The 18,693-nt window shown below is 41.3% G+C and overlaps 1 protein-coding gene across 1 annotated transcript in view; it reads right to left on the bottom strand.

Moving 5' to 3' along the window:
• The window catches only part of LOC106025863 (endogenous retrovirus group K member 113 Gag polyprotein), a 104,474-nt gene that overhangs the window by 15,775 nt on the left and 70,006 nt on the right, over window positions 1-18,693 (bottom strand). Inside the window, exon 3 of the transcript XR_010050058.1 lies at window positions 2,465-2,520. The gene's annotated coding sequence lies outside the window, so the exon portion shown is untranslated. The remainder of the gene's footprint in view (window positions 1-2,464; window positions 2,521-18,693) is intronic.

The following is an 18,693-nucleotide window of genomic DNA, read 5'->3' as shown; positions in this document are numbered from 1 at the left end:
GTCACTTGCTGGCATTTAGGACAATCGCTCTTCCAATGCCCTTTAACATTGCAATATGGGCAGGGCCCAGGAGGAATGCCAGGGTTAGGGCAGTCTCTTGCCCAATATCCTTGTTTGCTGCATTTGAAGCATGGTCTGGGTGGGACTTGGGCAGCCACACCTTGTGGATTTTTTGTCTTGGGAGCTCTGAGTGCCACTGCTAAGAGATCAGACTGATATTTACCAAACTTTAATTTTTGAGCTTGCTTTTCCTCTTTTTGAAGCTTATCTCTATTGTTGAAGATACGGAAGGCTAATTTAAGTAGACCCCCTAGTGGAGTTTGAGGGCCATGTTCAACCTTTTGTAATTTTGCACGAATATCAGGAGCAGACTGTGAAATAAAATAAGAGTTAACAACAATCATCCCTTCATGAGAGTCTGGGTTTACATTAGTATATTTAATTAAGGTTTCCCGAAGCCAATTTAGAAACACAGCCAGGTTTTCATTAGCCTCCTGGACCTGTTCTAAAAGCTTTTTATAATTAGTGTGTTTGTGAGCGATCTTATTAAGGCCCACAATCAGACACTCAATCATTTTATGTAATTTTGTTGAACCTTGTCCATTTTGATAGTTCCAGTTAGGATCTTGATCTGGCACAGCTACAGGCCCAGGGTTGTTGTCAGTGGTATTTTCCCTATGTCTGCGGTCAGCTTCTTCTCGAGCTGCTTGCCACAGCTGATTTCACTCTTGCGAGCTAAGGGTGATATTTAAAATCACATAAACATCTTTAAAATGTAAATCGTAACAATTAGTAATGAATTCAAATTGTCTGATATAATTTTGTGGGTCAACAGAGAAGCTTCCTAATTTATGGGTAATCTGAGACAGATCAGAAAGAGAAAATGGCACATGTATATTAACAAGTCCCTCGGGGCCAGCTTGCTCCCAAAGTGGCAGCAGAGCCTGAGAAGAATGTGGAGGAGAGTGCCATTGGGCAGCTATCCGCCCGGTAGACACGTGTGAGTAATTATCTGAAGAGTGGCTATAGAGCAGCTGCCGCTCACCCTGGGACGAGGAAACACAGGCAGATGGCATTGTACTATGTGCCTTGCAAGGAGAGGATTGTTGTGGGCCATGTGGACCGCAACAAGGCGGCTGTTGCTGTTCACAAGAGGAGCCACAAGGGGGCGCCCATTGAGCATGAGGCCAGAACGAACATGGCGGCATGACGGCATCCTGTTGGCATCCTTTCGCCACTTGACCCCTTTGAGCATGGCAGCGCCCCATCACCATAGCAACTACCAAACATGACGGCGCTCTGTTACCACATGACCCGCCTGAACTGCCGGAACATGGCAACTACCCATGGCAACTACCCGAACATGGTGGCGCTCCGTCACATGGCAGAGGGCTATCACATGGTGACTGTTTATGGTGCAAGCTGAAAAAATCACACTGCTTGCCTGGAAGGGCACAATGAACGTGACCTAGTGTGGTGGGCAGGCAGCCAGAAGGTATCAGAGGGCAGAGCAGAGCTGCTGGGAGAGGCCTATATCATGGAAGGTGGAGGGAGAGAGGATCGCACAGTGAGAGGTAATTTCGGTGCAGAGAGACCAGGGGTGGGGGGAGGGGATGGCGGTGGCGAGCGAGATAAAGATGAAGAATTAATTTGAGGGTATGATGGAGGCCGAGAGTAGATCGGAGGAACATCCTCAAGCATATCTTGGGGACAGGATGAAACAGGTTGGGTCACATGAGAGCTAGCTAGGAGTATTTGAGTGGGATTACAGGACTTAATGAGAGATGGACGTGTTCTCAGAACCAAAAACGCTTCTATGTACAGCAGCTTTATCACCCTGTCACTGGCTCGACAGAAATCATGCAGTGTTTGTAGAATGGAAACATCGAATGTTCCTTCCTTGGGCCAACATGGGAATGGGTACATAGGCCAAACTTCCTGGCAGTAAAAAGTTAATAATTTAGTTTTTATGGTACTTTAAATTTTTAAAGTACGTAAATTGGAAATTAAGCATTGTAACGGCATTTTTTGGGAGTGAGGAAGTAAATTTCCCATTGTTGATTTAGGCAAGTAAAAACCTGTGGCCCAAAGAATAAGCCATCACTGATTCTGTGGCGCCACACGGCAGGGCTAAGGTTCCAAAACTCGTATATTCTAGTCGTCACTGAGAAATGTATGAGTGGAGTTTGCGTGAGGTCAGTAGCAGCTTTGCCGGTGAAATCGCGAGGTTTTAAAGGAAAGCTAGGGATTTTTCAGTGTGGGCGGCCCAAAAATCTCTGCTTTGGGCTAACAGAACCCAAAGAACATGAGAGATTTTAGTGTGGACACAGGCTAACCCAGAAAAAACCCTGCTCAGGGCTGTCCTAGGGACGTGAAAATGCTAGAGACCCACACAAACGGGGGGAGGGAGGAGGGGGGAGGGGGGGCCCGGCCCAGTGCCACGAGTTTCCCGGAGTGTGCTCACCTTAAATCAATCTGGTTGGTGGTACATGGAGGCGGCCGGCGAGAGGTGAGATGCGTCTTGGCAGAAGGAAAAGCGCAGAATTAAGCCAGGATGTTACTGGTTCGTGAATCGGCTGGGGACCCAACTGGGAGTGTGTGTCCCAAGAGTCAGTCACCTGCCGATCAACTCACGGCTCCAAGTGATAGGATTATTTCCAAAAGATGAAAAATATTTCCAAAAGATGAGAAGTATAAAACAAAAGAGGCCTTTACTCTGAGAACCCAGAGAGGACTGGCACACCGGCCACTGAAGTCTGGCGATCTCTCTCTTGGACATGTGGCATGGGGGGAATATAAGTAGCCTAAGCTTAGGGCAGTGCCCTAAGGCCATTAGAGATGCACAGGTATTTCACTGGCACATGTTTGGCGCCAGGGGCAGATTCCGAAGGGTGGGGGATATAGAATTACAGGTAAATCTCTAGGGGTGGGGGAGACAGGAGCTCCCTAATTCCAGCTGAGGCTTTTTCTGGCTACAGTGTCCAGTCTGGGTCAATAACCCTTTCAGTGGAGACCTCAAAAATGACCAAATTCCTTCCCCTCCTAACTCATGTGAGTGCCCACTGCTCCTCTACCTCTTGTAGTTGTGGCATTGGTTTGTTCTTCTGGTATTAAGACTTAGTAGGACACGCAGTCATTAAGTTACGTCTCCTTCAGAGTTTCATTCAGTCCAATGCGGAGCCCTGCTTCTTTGAATGCTTTCCCAGCCACCCAAGTTACATGACATCTGCCAGAGCCTTGCCCTCTCACTGAGCTCAGCGTGTTGTGCCTTCTCCCCTCTCAAATGCCCAGAGTTCAACCAAGGTTGTAGCATTTGTGATTTGGTTATTTTCAGATAGAACTTTCCCAGAGTCTTACATAGTAAAGGAAATACAGCATTTTATAATCAAATGGGAACTCACATTATAGAGAACCTGGTAAAAGCACAAAGATGCCAAGAATAAAATTATTATTTCTTGATAACATAATCTAGGAACAGTCATAGTTCACATTCAGGGGTAGCTCAAGGGTCTTTATCTGTATACCAATGGTGGTGAAGCTACAGCATGCATGTTACTTGTTTTTCTTTTAAGACAAAAGATATGAATGTAAGATTTGTTTTTTCCGGGGCTGGGGATTTAGCTCAGCGGCATAAGCACCTGCCTTGCAAGCAGGCAGTCGTGAGTTCGATCCCTGGTACCGGTAAAAAACGAAAAAGACAAAAAAAAAAAAAAAAAAAGATTTGTTTTTTCCTAACCTAAAACCTTAGCATTCAGATTTAATTTCAGTGTTAGCACTTTCCAATAAATAAGTGGGTTTTGCCATCATTGATCGGTATCTACACCTGCTTTTCCGGCTCACTCCATTATGTACTAATGTCCTCTCTGGATAGTGTTTGTTGTTGTTTTGGGAGGTTGTTTTGTCTTGTCTTGTTGAGACCAGTTCTTGCTATGCTGACCTGGCCTGAGGGTATAAGGTGGCAGCCAATTACAGGGCTTCCCACACTATGCAGTTCAGGCTAGCCTTGAATGGTGAGTCTTCTGCCTCTGCCTCTCCACCGTGCTGGCAGAGTGTCACTGTTCAACCCAGCCCTTGTTGTGTTTGTTTACCATATTATGATTCCTGAAAGAGTGGTGGAATTTCACTGGCTTGCCTGACAGGCTGTGACATTATTATCCTGTGTTTTTGTCTACAAGGCTGAATCTGAAAGCCAAGAAATTCCTCCTATATTCCTTTGGGGGCACAAATTCATTAACTCCATTGGTCAGGCATTGAGTGGGCATTGGGAATGGAGCCAATCTGCAAAGAAAATAAACGGGCTTGTGATTTCTGGAGTGTTTATTCCAGGGCAAGAGAAGAAAGAGTAAAAGTACATAGATGAGCAAGAAGACATCAGACACAGCAAAGTGCTCTGAGCACAGCTGAGCGGTGTAACCTGGGGAGGTGAGAGGGTGGAGTGAGCAGAGGGGAGGGACTAGATTTCCAGAAAGCAAAAGCAGCCAGCATGAAGATGCCAAGAAAGATGTGAGAGGAAGCTCAGTGTGGGTGGAAGCAGGCACCCAAGGGCACGTGGCTGGGGCCAGAGACCACTAGAGATCCTGACTCCATGTCCATTTGCAGAGTGAAACACACTGGCATGTGGTGTGGAGACAGCGCTTTCTGTGGTTCTAGCCAGCCTCTCTGAGGGGAGCAGAAGTGTAAAGAGGAGCTGTATTAGGTGGATGCTGAGGTCTGGACACCCTTAATCCCAGCAACACACACTCTAGATCCAGCAAGCTCTGAAAGGCCCCACCTGTGACCACATGAGGCTTTAGGGGATATCCAGACACAAGCCATAGTAGTCTTAAATGATGGTTGTTTATTACAGAGATATACGACAATAGGTTTCTCTGCTTTCCTGTAACTGTTATGTCAGAATTTTATTGCTTCAGGTTAAAAGTCACAGAAAGACTTTTATTGTTAAGATCACTCTCTATTCAGTATAATAAAGTGGAGATGACATGCTAGCGTCCTGAGCAATGATCTGCTATCAAGCTCTGGTTTATAAAATGGCAGAGTGGTCCATGAAGTCCCCTCCAGCCTCTAGTAGGTAGCATGTTACTCATCTCTGCCTGCCCAATGGCATTTGCACCACTCAAAAGGAGGATTATGAGTAGATTGATAAAAATCACACACTGTCCTTTCTTAATTTGCAGAATTGCATAAATTGTTGCCACAGTAGTTTGTTCTCCCTGAGTTGACTAAGATCTTTGCCAGAATAGACATGGGAATGCTAACCTTCTGGAAAGACACTACACCAGGGATTGGTACTATTCAGTTAGCTCCCACGAAGACCACCTATCACAAGCAGCTTCTGACAGGCAGTATGACATATAATCATGCTCCAGCTCAGTCAACACTACTGATGGGCAGCTGGGGTTCCCAGGTCCTCCAAGACCGACACCTTTGCCATGTATATGGTCAGGGTGTCATGTGAATCAGGGAGTCATGCCACAGTACTTTCATGTTGATATTTTCAGTGGTTTGGGGCCAATGATAAAAGGCAAGAAATCAATCCTATTAAGAGCTCACACTTTTCTTTTGTTCAACGTTCATTATGTGTCAGGCATTGAGCAAAGCATTGTTAGATACATTGTCTCAAAGGAACCTCACAGTGTCTCAAGGAACTGTGCCACGTAGGGAGTTGAGGTTCAGGGGTCACCTGTAAAGTGGCATAACTGGATTCAAATAGAAACCTAACACTCAAGTCTTAGCTATAACAATATTAGAGACCTCCCAGTAAGGAATTTACCTTTCCCCTCATGGCTCAGGCAAGCTGTCGCAAATTCTATTTTAGTTATCCATTACTTCCTCATGGTCAGCTTTAAAACTTAGTGGTTTAAAGGCATATCATGCATTTATTTTGCACATGAATATGTAATTTGTCTGGGATTGTGTTTGTTCCACGAACAGAAGCTGTGATATTGTCCTGGCTGACTCAGACTCCTATAGAGATGAGGCACCTGTTGGCCAGAAGCCTCAGTTTCTCTCCACAGGGTCTCTTTTGATTCCTCCCATGGCTGGTGTATTCAAGGACCAATGTGCCGAGAGACCAAAGCAGAAGCAGCAAGGGCTCTGCCGACCTAACCTTGGAAATAACAGCACCCGCTCCTTAGTAACCTCCAAACTGCTGCGTTCTAGTGCAGTCTGTCATGGGGTCAGAGTGTACACCAGCGGAGGTGGCAATCTCTTTGAATCTGTCAGATCACAAGAGCCAGGTGCTGAAAGCCTTCCAGTGGCTCCCATGCTACTCTCAGGACCCTGAGTGGTCACGGGGCTGCCATTCCACGTTGGCTCTCACTCACTGCTGGCTCCAAGCTCCTTCCTGCCTCAGGGCACTTTCCCTTGCCATTTGCCTCGCACCCTCCTCTAGGTGTCCCTGAATGGCTCACACCCTTTTTCCTTCACTGCTCTCTGCTCAGTTTCCCTCCTCAGTGAGGCAGTCTTTTTTTTTTAAATTTTATTTAAGGAGAAAAAAAAAGCAGAGAAAGGGTACAAGTTATACAGATTTACAGAAAAAAATAAACAGTAGGAAATCACTAGTTAATGGATTACATATTGTCATCTTAGAAATAATTGTTCAAGTTACAAAATTAAAGCTTATAAAGTGGACATTCAAACACTGAGACTTCAAACAGTTCTGTTCAATGATCCAACAAAACTCAGTGATATCATCTATCTTATACACTTAAATATACATGCAGTTATATCGTTTAGAGCAGTTTTTTTTCCTCTCTTTTGTACAATGACAATTACGCATTTTGGGTTTTGTTGCTCCCACAGTTCTTATTACTTTTTTGGAAGGGAGTAGAACCAAATGTGACCTAACAGAACAGAGTAAATCAAATCAAAAGGGTGGACATAATAGATAATGTAAAAGCATAATACAAGGTGATCAACAATGGTTACCATAATGCCTCCTGCCAGCTCTAATAGAATTCCCTATGTCATCAGTTATAATAAAACTGAACAAAACAGTAAAGAACAAAACCGACAAAACCAAAACATTGGAGACATTATAGGTCTTCAAAAGTAGATAATAGTCAACGAGAATGGGCGTTATAATGAATCTCTCTATCTTCACAGCTGTTGCCTAAACTTTTGAACCTGGTACTATAAAGGATAACAGAATAGAGGAAAATCAGTCAAAAACAAGACGGTCAGAGTAATACAGGGCTTTAAATCAAGATAATGGAAAGTCAAAGTGGGTTACTATAATATATCCTGCTATTTTTTATTTATTTTTCCCTTAATTAAAAGGATAAAAATAAAAAAGTAAATAATGGAGTGGAGATTGAGATAAAAGAGGGCATAACAGCAAAACAGCGCAGATCAAAACATAACCATTTAAGCAGAATAGTGTTTCACCACAAGATAATCCTGACATAAAAGTAGTTACCATATTGTCTCTTTCCTTGAAATCTTTGAGTATAACTTCGTATACTGTAGCATCAAACATATCAAAACAATGTAAAACCATTTAAGAGAATGACAGCATTTCAGGGTATTTAGAATCAACTAACAGAAAATGAGCAATGATTTCTGTATAATCTCCTTGTCTTTAAAAGTTTTTGCTTATACTATCATACATAATAAAATCCAATAAGATATAACCTGTTTAGACCAATGGAGACAGAAGAACAAAAGCTTGATGAGACTTCAAAACAAGATGATACTATATCAGTATTACCTATTAAGACATCATTTTCTCCAAAATAGCTGTTCCTATCATCCAATCTTCTCTGCCTCATTTCTGTTGAGCTCTTTTTCTGTCATTAGTTGTCAGTTTGTCTTCTCCATTTTGTTTTCTTCTCCATTCATTGTGGCCTCTCTGCCACTATTTCTGGATTCTTTGTATTTTTCTTTTTTAGAATATCCTGCAGTATTCTCTGTAGAGTTGAATTGGTGGTTGCATATTCCCCTAGTTCCTCTTTATCCTGGAAGCACCTTGTTTTTCCATCAATTTCCAGGGATAGTTGTGCAGGATATATCAATCTTGGCTGGAGATTATTATCTTTCAAAGCTTGAATTATTTCCCCCCATGCTCTTCGTGATTTGATGGTTTGTGCAGAGAAATCTGTTGTAATTCTGATGGGTGTTCCCTTGTAAGTGGTCTGTTTATTGTCTCTGACAGCTTTTAATATTCTGTTCTTGTATTGAATTTCTGGAATTTTAATTATTATATGCCTGGGTGTTACTCTGTTTGGGTTGTAGGTGGCTGGGGTCCTGTATGCTTCATACAACTGAGTATCTTTACCTTTTGCTAAATTAGGAAAATTCTCCTGGATTATTTCTGTGAGTGGCTTTTGTAGTTCATTTGTTTGTATCCCTACTTCTTCTTTTATGTTCTTAATTCTTAAGTTATGGATCCTCTTATCATCTTCTAGTCTTTGTATTATTGCTGTTTGTTTCTTTGTTACTTTTAAGAAGTTTTTCATTTCATGCTCCCATATTACAAATCTGCCCTCCAGTTCAGATAGTCTGTCCTTAGTTTCTTTCAAGCTGTTATGCCAGTTTTCGATAGAATTTTTAGTTTCCTGGCAGTCTCTTTGAACCTGCTTCACGTATTCTATGCTTTCTCTATTTTCTCCATCAAACAATTCTCCCCTCTTTTTCTGTTCTTCCATTCCACCATCTGTTTTTTCTTGGGTGGTACTTAGCATTTCTCTAACTATTCTGCTTATTTCTAGCTTCAGGTCATTAATAACTTCATTCCTGAACTCATCTATGAGGCTCTCTAGATGGCGCTTTACGTCTATTGGTGCGGTGACCGCTATTGCCTGTTTCTCAGGATTGGGGGCCAAAGGGCTTTTCTTGTTGCTCCCTCTTCCCATATTCTTTGTTCCTTATATATGCAAGCGTATATAGGAGGCCCAGCTTCCCTCCCTGTCAGCCACAGCCTGATCGAATTGCCCCAGCTAGGTGTTCCCGCCCACCGCAGCACACCAGGAAGTTGCAGACCAGGCAGCCTATGCAGGGCCCGCCCCTCCAGGCCACCCTCAGGCGCTGGGATCTGGGTTGTGCTAGCCTACTGGGTCTCAGCCAGCAGCATCATGTAGGCTAGGCACTTCTCACCAATCCCGCTTGAGAGGGGGATACGTGGCTGAAGTCGCTGCAGCGCCCCGCTCCCGCAAGTCTGCCCAGTCCCTGAATGTCCTCCGCTGGAGTCTCCTAAACTGTGGGAATAGTGTCAGTTTCTCTCACTCACCTCTCCGCAAGTCAATGCACAGCTCCCCGCCCATCCTGTTTTCAACTCCATTAGCCGATTCCTGTTCTCAGAGCTTCCGCACGTCTCTCTCCCTGCCGAGCCGATGTAGACGCAGCTGCCGCGTGGCGGGAAACCCAAATCACGGCTTCCAATGGCACAGGCTCCAGCTTCCACACTGAGGCTTTTCTGTTCCTGTTATAGCACAGGATTGCATTCCAAGTTGGTTTCTCTCAGCCCAGTTCGTTCTTGGGTCACCGGGGCATATCTCCTTCTGCTTATGATTCCTTACTCAGCACCATTCCTGAATTCTAAGCAGAGTCTTTCAGAGACCCTCCGTAGCTGCTGCTGTCTGTCTGCCATGTTCTCCCGGGAGTCAGTGAGGCAGTCTTGACCATATAAAAGCATAATTCTGCTTTGCCATTTTTGCCATTTCCTCCCATTCTTCTGGCTTTTGTCTCCCTTATAGCAAGTGACATATTATGTACTAATTAGTTTCTTCATTGTGTGTTTCCACCTGCTAGAATATAAACCCCATTAGGACAAGACTTTGGTTTTGCTTGTTCACTTACTGTGCAACTTCTGTGTTCCTAGCTTGTGTTAATCAGTAAAAATATAACGAGACAGATACAACCCAAGTCTTTATAGTATTTATATGCTGGCGAATGAGAAAGACAAATACACAGATACAGAAACTACAGATTGTGAAAGGTGCTATGAAAGGAAAATAGTGTGGTCTCTAAAGGAAAGGTCGGGGATACTGAACTTCAGATAAGGTTAGCGAAGACCTAGGGGGGCTTCGGGGGCTTTTAGGAAAAACTTTGACACTAGCTTCTGTGGATTTTTCATCCAGTCAACATTTATTCAGCACCTAAAAATGAGTCAGATACTTTTCCAGGTGCTCAAAACTTAAAAGAAACGAGACAAAGATGTGTTCTCCTGGACTTCACATGGTAGTATGGGAAGATTATTTTCTGACTTTTATTTATACACTAAAATAATGACATACTAAGATAACAATCCCCACTTTTCTTAAGGGATACACCAAGACTCCCGAGGATGCGGAGACTGCAGACAGTACTAAACCCTGTGTATGCCTGAGGGTTTCTCTTCTTCTGCATATGTACATATGAGAAAGTTTAACATCTGACTTAGGCACAGTAAAAGATGAACCACAATAACTAATAGTGAAATAGAGCACTTACACAGTATTCTGTTACAAGATGTGAATTTCATTTCCCTTTGTCTTGATGTCTCAAATTTAATGTGCTGTACTTAGCTAAGCACTCAGCACACACTCTGGCTATAATCTTTGTAGTCTGAGGTGCACCAGGAAAACTACTGTGTGTTTCTTTTTTTTTCCCTCTACAGTTCATGGGGGGAAGATTCATGTTTACTATAGATGTTAGCAACTTTAACATACAATTTTTCTCTTTCCTTAAGTTGGGAATGTTCACCTTTTCACTTAAAGGAAGCATTTTACAACATTTCCTTGGCATAACCCAATTGCCAGTGTCCCTGTTTTGTACTCTGAGGACATTATTAAGTACAGTGAAGTTCACTGAATAGCAGCACTGTCACACCTGGACACCTGACCTCATGGCTGAGATGCAGGTAGCATATACAGTGTGGTTCCACCAGATGAAACTATCCCAGGTGACAGGCCAGGACAGTATGAGGTTTCATCAAGCTACTCTGCCCAATACATAATTTAAAACTTTGTTTATTTCTGGGATTTTCCATTTAATATTTTTGGGCTGTGGTTGACTAGAAGTAAATAAGTAAAATTATAGAAAAGGTAAAAGTAGACAAGATGGGACTACTGTGTGACATTCAAGGTTCAGTCAAGACAAGAGAAGATAAAGCAGGTGATCTATTCCTGAGTATCAGTGTTGGATGCCTGAAAAAGCAAAAACGAATCTGCACTTACATGAAGGAAATAATTTCTGGTAGCAGCTTGAACCCTGAGCAGAGTTGAGGTCAGTGCTACTGTTCTGGGGCATTACTATGTGGCAGGGGTCCAGAGGACATTAGCATCTGTGTATAGGATCTCTGTGAAAGTTGCAGCTTTGAACTTGTCAGCTGCAGATGCCACGAAGGGGCAGTGCTATTGATGGTGCAGTTGTTCAGAAAAGGTAATCAACCTTTATCCAAGTTCCAAGCAAGAAATTGATTTCCTCTCAAGTCATAAGATTTTGCATGGGTGAGTATTAAATCTACAAAAATCATGCTGTGAGAACTGGGCGTGTAGCTTGGTGGTGCTTGCTTCCCTCTCACAAGGCCCTGGGCTCCAGACCTAGCACTGAAAAATGAATCATTCTTTGCGCTAATACATGCAGGGAGAGAAGATTCTCAGCCCAGATGCTGTGATAGTTGTCCACACCATGGGAGTTCTTGGAGGGACTCTTCTACCAAACCCTAATTTTACCCCAAGCTGCTATGACAACCCCTTCATCTCCCCCTCAGAATCCACACCCACAGATTTCCAGATCCTCATCAGTGGGGAAGGCACCTGTTGAGAAGCCGGAACCCAAAGGCCGTCTATGGGAATGGGGCGCAAGATGCCCCAGCAGATGTCTGGGACTGCCTGTGTTTCTCAGCAGCATCACCCCAGCCTACACTGAAAGCAAACCGAGTGGAGTCTCAGTCCCTGCACACTGCAGAGATGAGGACAGCACAGCAGGATGATTTGTGGAGGTGTTTTCTGTACTGTTCATTTTGTTACCCTAGTGATTGGGGGGAAAGTCGCTATGGCCATATTTTAGGCTGACAGATCTGTTTTTCACTGTGCTATGAGAGGGTGTTAAGTGGAAGACTGTGAGGAATCTTAAGCAAATAGGGTGTGAGAGCATGCAACTTTCTAGTAGTTGTCAGCTGCACAGCATTTCCAGCTTGTCCACCTTTCTTGGGAGATGCAGAGTCCCAGTGTCAAGATTATCCTAGCGTCACAAAGAGGGAAGTGGGGAATCAGTCACACAGGACTGTGGGGTCCTCCACGGGCTGCAGTCGAACCTCATAGTTATAATTTTGAAAGTGCTATTGTTGCTAATATAAAAATGATGGAATGGACTGAATCAAAGCAGCAATAAGTACAGTTTTATTAGTTGCATAGAAAAGACATTTATATCCAGGGGGTTACCACTTATAAATTCAAAGTCACTGTTTCAAATAGTTCCTCAACTAAAAATATTTTAGCCTCCAGACAAGCTGAATTCTTTGACATGATGCTTGATGTGAAACATATGCAATATGGATTTTTTTAATTTAGAGAAAAAAAGCAAAACAGAAAAAAAAGGGTAGAAATAATACAGAATTTCAAAAAAATAACACTTAAGAAGTCTCTAGTTGAAAATTATGTATTGTTATCTTAGATGTAGTTGTTCAGGTTATAAAATCAAAGCATAAAAAGTAGACAATCAAACAATGACAGTGCAAACCATTCTCTTCCAATGACCCAACAAAAACTTAGTAATATGGTTCTCTTACACACTTAAACATACATACAGTTATATCCTTTCCTTCCCTTTCATTTTTACAATATCTATTATAAATTTTGGATCTTATTACTCTTTCATTTTTTATTATTTTTTATACTAGAGAGATAATGTGATATTTACAAATATGATTCTTATTTATTTCATATATGAGGGTAGTCTCAAGTTGCCTCTATTTACCTATAAAAGCCTCAGCATCATCCTTTATATAACTGAGTAATATTCCACTGTAAAAAATACCACATTGTTTTCATCCACTCTGTGGCTGATGGGCATTTTGGTTGTTTCTAAGATTTAGCTATTACAAATTTTACTGCTATAAACATGGGTGCACATATATTACTATGACATGATCTTTTTTATTTTTCTGGGAAAATACCCAGGAGGGAAATCACTGGATTGACTGGAACTTCCAGTTCTAGTTTGTTGAGGAATATCCATACTTATTTTTACAGTGGCTGCACCAGTCTACACTCCAACAGTGAAGAAGTGTTCCTTTTTCCCCATAGCCTTTCCAACATTTGTTATCAATTGATTTCTTGACGGTAGCTGTTCTTTCCAGAGCGAGATGAAATCTCAATGCTGTTTTAATTTGCATTTCTGGAATGACCAGTGATAGTAAACATTTCTTCATGTATTTATTTGCATTTGTTATATCTTCATCTGAGAACTGTGTGTTCCTTTCAGATGCCCATTTTTAGCGAGGGTCTTTGAATTTGGGGGGCTTGATGTTTTTCAGTTCTTTATATGTTCTGGATCTAAGGGTGGTTTTTTTTTGTTTTTGGGTTTTTTTTTTTTTTTTTTTTTGCCTTTTTGAGTCAGGGTCTCACTATGCAGTTCAGGCTGGCCTTGAGCTCACTTTGTAGCCCAATCTGGTCTCAAACTCACAATGATCCTCTAGCCTCTGCCTCCTGAGTGCTGGGATTACAGGTGTGAGCCACCACACCCAACTCTCCTGGATATAAGTTCTTTGTCTAAGGGGTTGCTGACTAAAATTCTTTCCCATTCTGTGGGTTTGCTTTTCAGTTTGTTGGTGATTTCTTTTGAAGTACAAAAACTTTCATAATATGAGATCCCAGTTGTTGATTCTTTGAAATATTTCCTGTGAGATTTGCATTTTGTTCATGAATTCTCTGCCTATCCTTATGTCTTCAAGATTTCTACCTACCTTGTCTTCCAGTAGATTTAGTGTTTCTGTTTTAATATTTAGATCTTTGATATATTTTGACTTTAGTTTAGTCAATATGGTAATTGACTAAATTTGGCATGGTAATAGACATGGGTCTAGTTTCAGTTTTTGGTATGTGGAAAGCCAGTTTTTCTAACATCATTTATTAAAGAGGCTGTCTTTCCTCTAGTGACCCTAACCCTAACCCTAAGGATAGATTTCACGTGAAACTTCATCTCGCTATTTTCTTTAGGTCAAAATAATCCTTGTGCCACAGTGGTGTATTTTGGAGTGATATGTTCTAAACTTTAGGAGAATGTTACATATAGACACCACTTTTTAGGATGCTGTGTGTCTTGACCTTGGAACTCTTACCTTTTACAGGAAACGTAATTGTCAGTGTGAATGACACCTGCATTTTATACACACATGCCCAAATTGTGCAAATCTTTCAGTCCATTCCCATCGGTGCCAGCGTAGACCTTGAGCTCTGCCACGGTTACCCATTGCCTTTTGACCCAGATGACTCTAATGTACCTTCGAAGAAATAGCACTATTAATTGAGCACCAAATGTCTATAACTCAAACACATGAAAATTTTTATACCCTAATCTAATTTACTAATGGTTAATCTGACAAGTATTACAGATGTATATCCTAGATTTAATATTTCCAGGGCACCCCTAAAACCACATCAAATCCTCTCTAACTAGATGGTAATGTATCTCTCTCTCTTAAGGACTCACATTCTATTTTCTCTGAGTAGGTGCTTCTTTAAATCTGCCTATTAAAATCTCTCTAATCTTTTAAAATGTTTTTTGTGATTTGTCAAGATCTTCGTCATGGGTAGGAGCCTGTTTCATATATATAATAAATACAAATATGAAGGCTTATTTATTAGCTCAGACAACATGCTTGTGACCCCAATACTTGAGCTGTTATTCACCAATTTAATGTAATGAATTGGCCAACTATGGTCTGCTTACTGGACAAATGTTTTATTGTAATTTTGTCAGAGCACGGCTAAAGCATTATTTCATATATTGTCTGTGGCCACTTGCCCACTAGGTAGCTGAGTAATATGACAGAGATACTATGGCATGTACAGTCTAAATGCTTACCATTTGAACAGAAGTTGGTCCTTTTTAAAGATAATTTACATATTTTACTTTACGCAACAGGTTTTTATGATTGATTGCTTTGAGGAGGTTGGTCTATAAAAATCCAAGGAAATTGTGTAAAATACAGGGAAAATTTTAGAATTTTATTGGCTTTTTAAAAAAATTTAGTATTATCTTCAAATCCAAATGAAAGCACAAAATTTTAATTTGTAGTGAAAATTATAAAAGTTTCCAATAGTTCCCTATCATGATTGCAATAAATCTTAAAATACTATTAATGTTCATCACTGCTTCCAAAAAATTTAACACAGATTCACCAAGATATTGTTAATATGACTATAACAAGTACATGTAATATAATACAAAAATTAATTTATATATGTTGAGAGTTAGATTTTTATAATTTAATCTCTGATTCATTATAATATGCAGCATATAGTATCTTAAAATCTAGTATGATTAGAAAGAAATTTCCATAGATTTTACAAAAATATGAAATATTGTATAGAAAAGAATGCAAATATAATAATTAAATTACTAAACTACTAGCCAATTTCTGATGTATCGATACGTATTAATTTAGATTTAGATAGATGAACTTAAGTAGTTTGAAACAGATATTTTTCCTGTAAAATAAGCTTACAATTAGTCTTTATAGAATTATTTTAGACAAAAGGAAAATGAGTTTGCATATTACAGAAGTTGGCATTTTATGTCATATTGATGATGTACATAATTTGATGAATATTTCCTCGATAAAGCACTACTAGCTTGAACTATTTTAATTACAATTTCTCTTCCAGTAAATTCTTTAAAGCTTTAGACCTTGAGAATGATTTGCAATACTAAGTATAAATTCCAAATAACCAACAAGAATTTGGAGATTTTGTTGTGTCTTTCAACCATAGAACTTTTATCTGTCTTGAAATGAATATTCATGAGAACATTTCCTTCTGCAAAGGCCAATCTTATTAATATTGAAATGGCTTCATTAATCTTTCAGCTTTCATTTGGATAAATTAAGGGAAAGAAATCACCTATTGTCTGATTCCAATGCTACTTTTGTTTGATTTTCACACTACTTAATTCATTACAGAGATAGATCTCTGAGGAAATTGTTCATATGTTACATCTAGGCCTTTGAAATATGAGCTAAGATATGGGAAAATTGTAATATTCTATATGCACTCCTCTTACTCATTTTCTTTTTCGATGAGTCATATTTATATTTCAAAGTAATATATTCCAGTATTACTATTACTGAGCTTTTGATCAAAATCATCTGCTTAAAATACTATATTAAATACTAAATATATATCATTATTAAATACTATATCATTATTATTAATTCTTAGTATTAATATTTGTTGACTGTAACATATTTGATGTGGATCATAACTTTAAAAGGACAATAAAGACTGTGCATGTGGTGGTTTGTTTCTATACTCCCAGTATTGGGGAGGCTATGGCTAGTAGTTTGCTCAAGGTTATACCAGCCTGGGCTACATAGTGAGTTCAAGGCCAGGCTAAACTACAAAATAAGGCCCTTTCAAAAAAAAGAAAAAAGGACAAGGAAAAGAAAGAATATCTTTTCATATTCATAAAATATTTTAGTTTTTGCAGAAGATTTAGCTCAGCAGGCAGAAGCACCTGCCTGGTAAGTGCTAAGTCATGAGTTCGATGCCTGGTACCTTAAAAAATGTTTATTTTAAATTAAAAAGTAAAATAGAAACCGAAAGTTTTGCATGTGCTAATGTGATTGTACCCTAGATTAAAGATGATATTAAATGCCTTTGGTTATTTTACTAGTAATTATTTTGCTCCTTATTAAATCTTCATTAGTCTGGACTTCTAGGAGAATATGGCAGATAGATAACAGCAGCTACGGAGGCTCTCTGAGATAGCCAGCTTAGATTCCATGAATGGTGCGGTGTGAGGAGTCCTAAGCTGCACCCTGCCAACCCAGGAATGAACTAAGCTGGGAGGAAGCAATTGGCAATGCAATCCCGGTGCTACGATTGGAACAAGTAAAGTCTCAGTGTTGAAGCTGGAACCCATGTCTCTAAAAACCACGGCTTGAATTTCCTGCTGCCACTGCTGCATCTGAATCAGCACAGCAGGGATAGAAACACGAAAGCTCTGAGAGTGGGAATTGGCAAACCAAATTGAGAGCAGAGCTGTGGGGAGCCCTGCATCAACCTGCGGTGAGTGAGAGGAACGGGGACCCTTTCATAGACTAGTAGGCTCCAACACAGGACATTCTGGGACTGGGCAGACTAGCTGGAACAGGATGCTGTAGTGATTTCAGTCATATATTTCCCTCTCAAATAGGATCAGTGGGGAGCACTTGACCTGGGTGATGCCGTGGACTAAGACCCAGGAGGCTAGCCCAAACCAGGTCCCTGTACCTGGCAGTGCACGCTAATGCAGTGAAGCCGTCTGCAGGTTGACTACCTGGAGGGGCGGGCCCAGGATAGGCTGCCCAGGTCTGTGTCTCCCTAGTACACTGTAGTAGGCAGGAATACCTAGCTGGCACGATTCAAACAAACTGTAACTGACAAAGAAACAGAGCCTCCTATATATGCTTGTATGGAAGGAACAAAAAGCATGGGAAGAGGGAGCAACAAGAAAGGGTCCTCAGTCCCCAATCCTGAGAACTGATCTAGGAAAGTAAATGCAAAGGAGAATGAGGACAGAAAACATGTAATATCAGGCACGGCACCAATAGACATAAAGCGATATCTCCAGAGCCTCATAGATGAGTCTAAAAATGAAGTATTTAATGAATTAAAGCAAGAGATAAGTAGAATAGTTAGAGAAATGCTAAGCACCTCCCAAGAAAAAACAGATGGTGGAATGGAAGAACAGAGAAAAACGGGAGAATTGTTTGATGGAGAAAATAGAGAAAATGTAGAATACATGAAGCAGGCTCCAAGAGATTACCAGGAAATTAAAAACTCTATTGAAAGCTGGCATAACAGCTTGAAAGAAACTAAGAATAGATTCTCTGAACTAGAGGACAGATTTGTAATGTGGGAGCATGAAAGGAAAAGCTTCTTAAAATAACAAAGAAACAAGCAATAACAATACAAAGGCTAGAAGATAACAAGAGGATCTATAACTTAAGAATTAAGAATGTTCTCCTGCCGGAGAAGTGCACTGCAACTGCTGGGCAGAAGGAGAGAGCACAGCTGAGCAGAGGGACTCTGCTACAGCCCTGCCCACTGCCTCTCCTGCCCAAGGAGCACACCACAGCTGCCCACTGGAAGGAGAGAGCAGAGCCGAGCAAAGGTACCCCATTCCAGCCCTGCCCGCCGCCTCTCCCACCTGAGAAGTGCACCACAGCTGCCAGCCAGAAGGAGGGAGCTGGGCTGAGCTGCTGGAATATTCTCTGGCCTCGTCTGTGAACTTCTTTTGACCTGGAGAGCACCAGCACTACTGCCACTGCCTGAAGGAGGGAGTAGCCCTGCTGAGGAGGTTTGAGGCCTACCTAGGCCATAGGGTGACCCTCTATCAGCCTGGGGAGCTTTTCCATCCAAGGAGCTGGGTGACTACACAACATCCAATCCCTGGGAGAGTATAAGATCCTGGCATTAGGGGGTTGAGGGTCCGCTGGGCTTGCAGCCACACTAGAGTGGGCTTAACAGGATTTGGGATTTCCTGGACCACACCAGGTGGCCTTCTTTC

Source organism: Cavia porcellus, unplaced genomic scaffold (assembly GCF_034190915.1).
Source record: "Cavia porcellus strain 051 isolate PalLab524CR breed Dunkin Hartley unplaced genomic scaffold, mCavPor4.1 scaffold_10, whole genome shotgun sequence".
In the NCBI taxonomy this organism is placed as follows: domain Eukaryota; kingdom Metazoa; phylum Chordata; class Mammalia; order Rodentia; family Caviidae; genus Cavia; species Cavia porcellus.
Note: the sequence above shows the minus strand (reverse complement) of the source record. Positions and strands in the feature narration are given on the sequence as shown.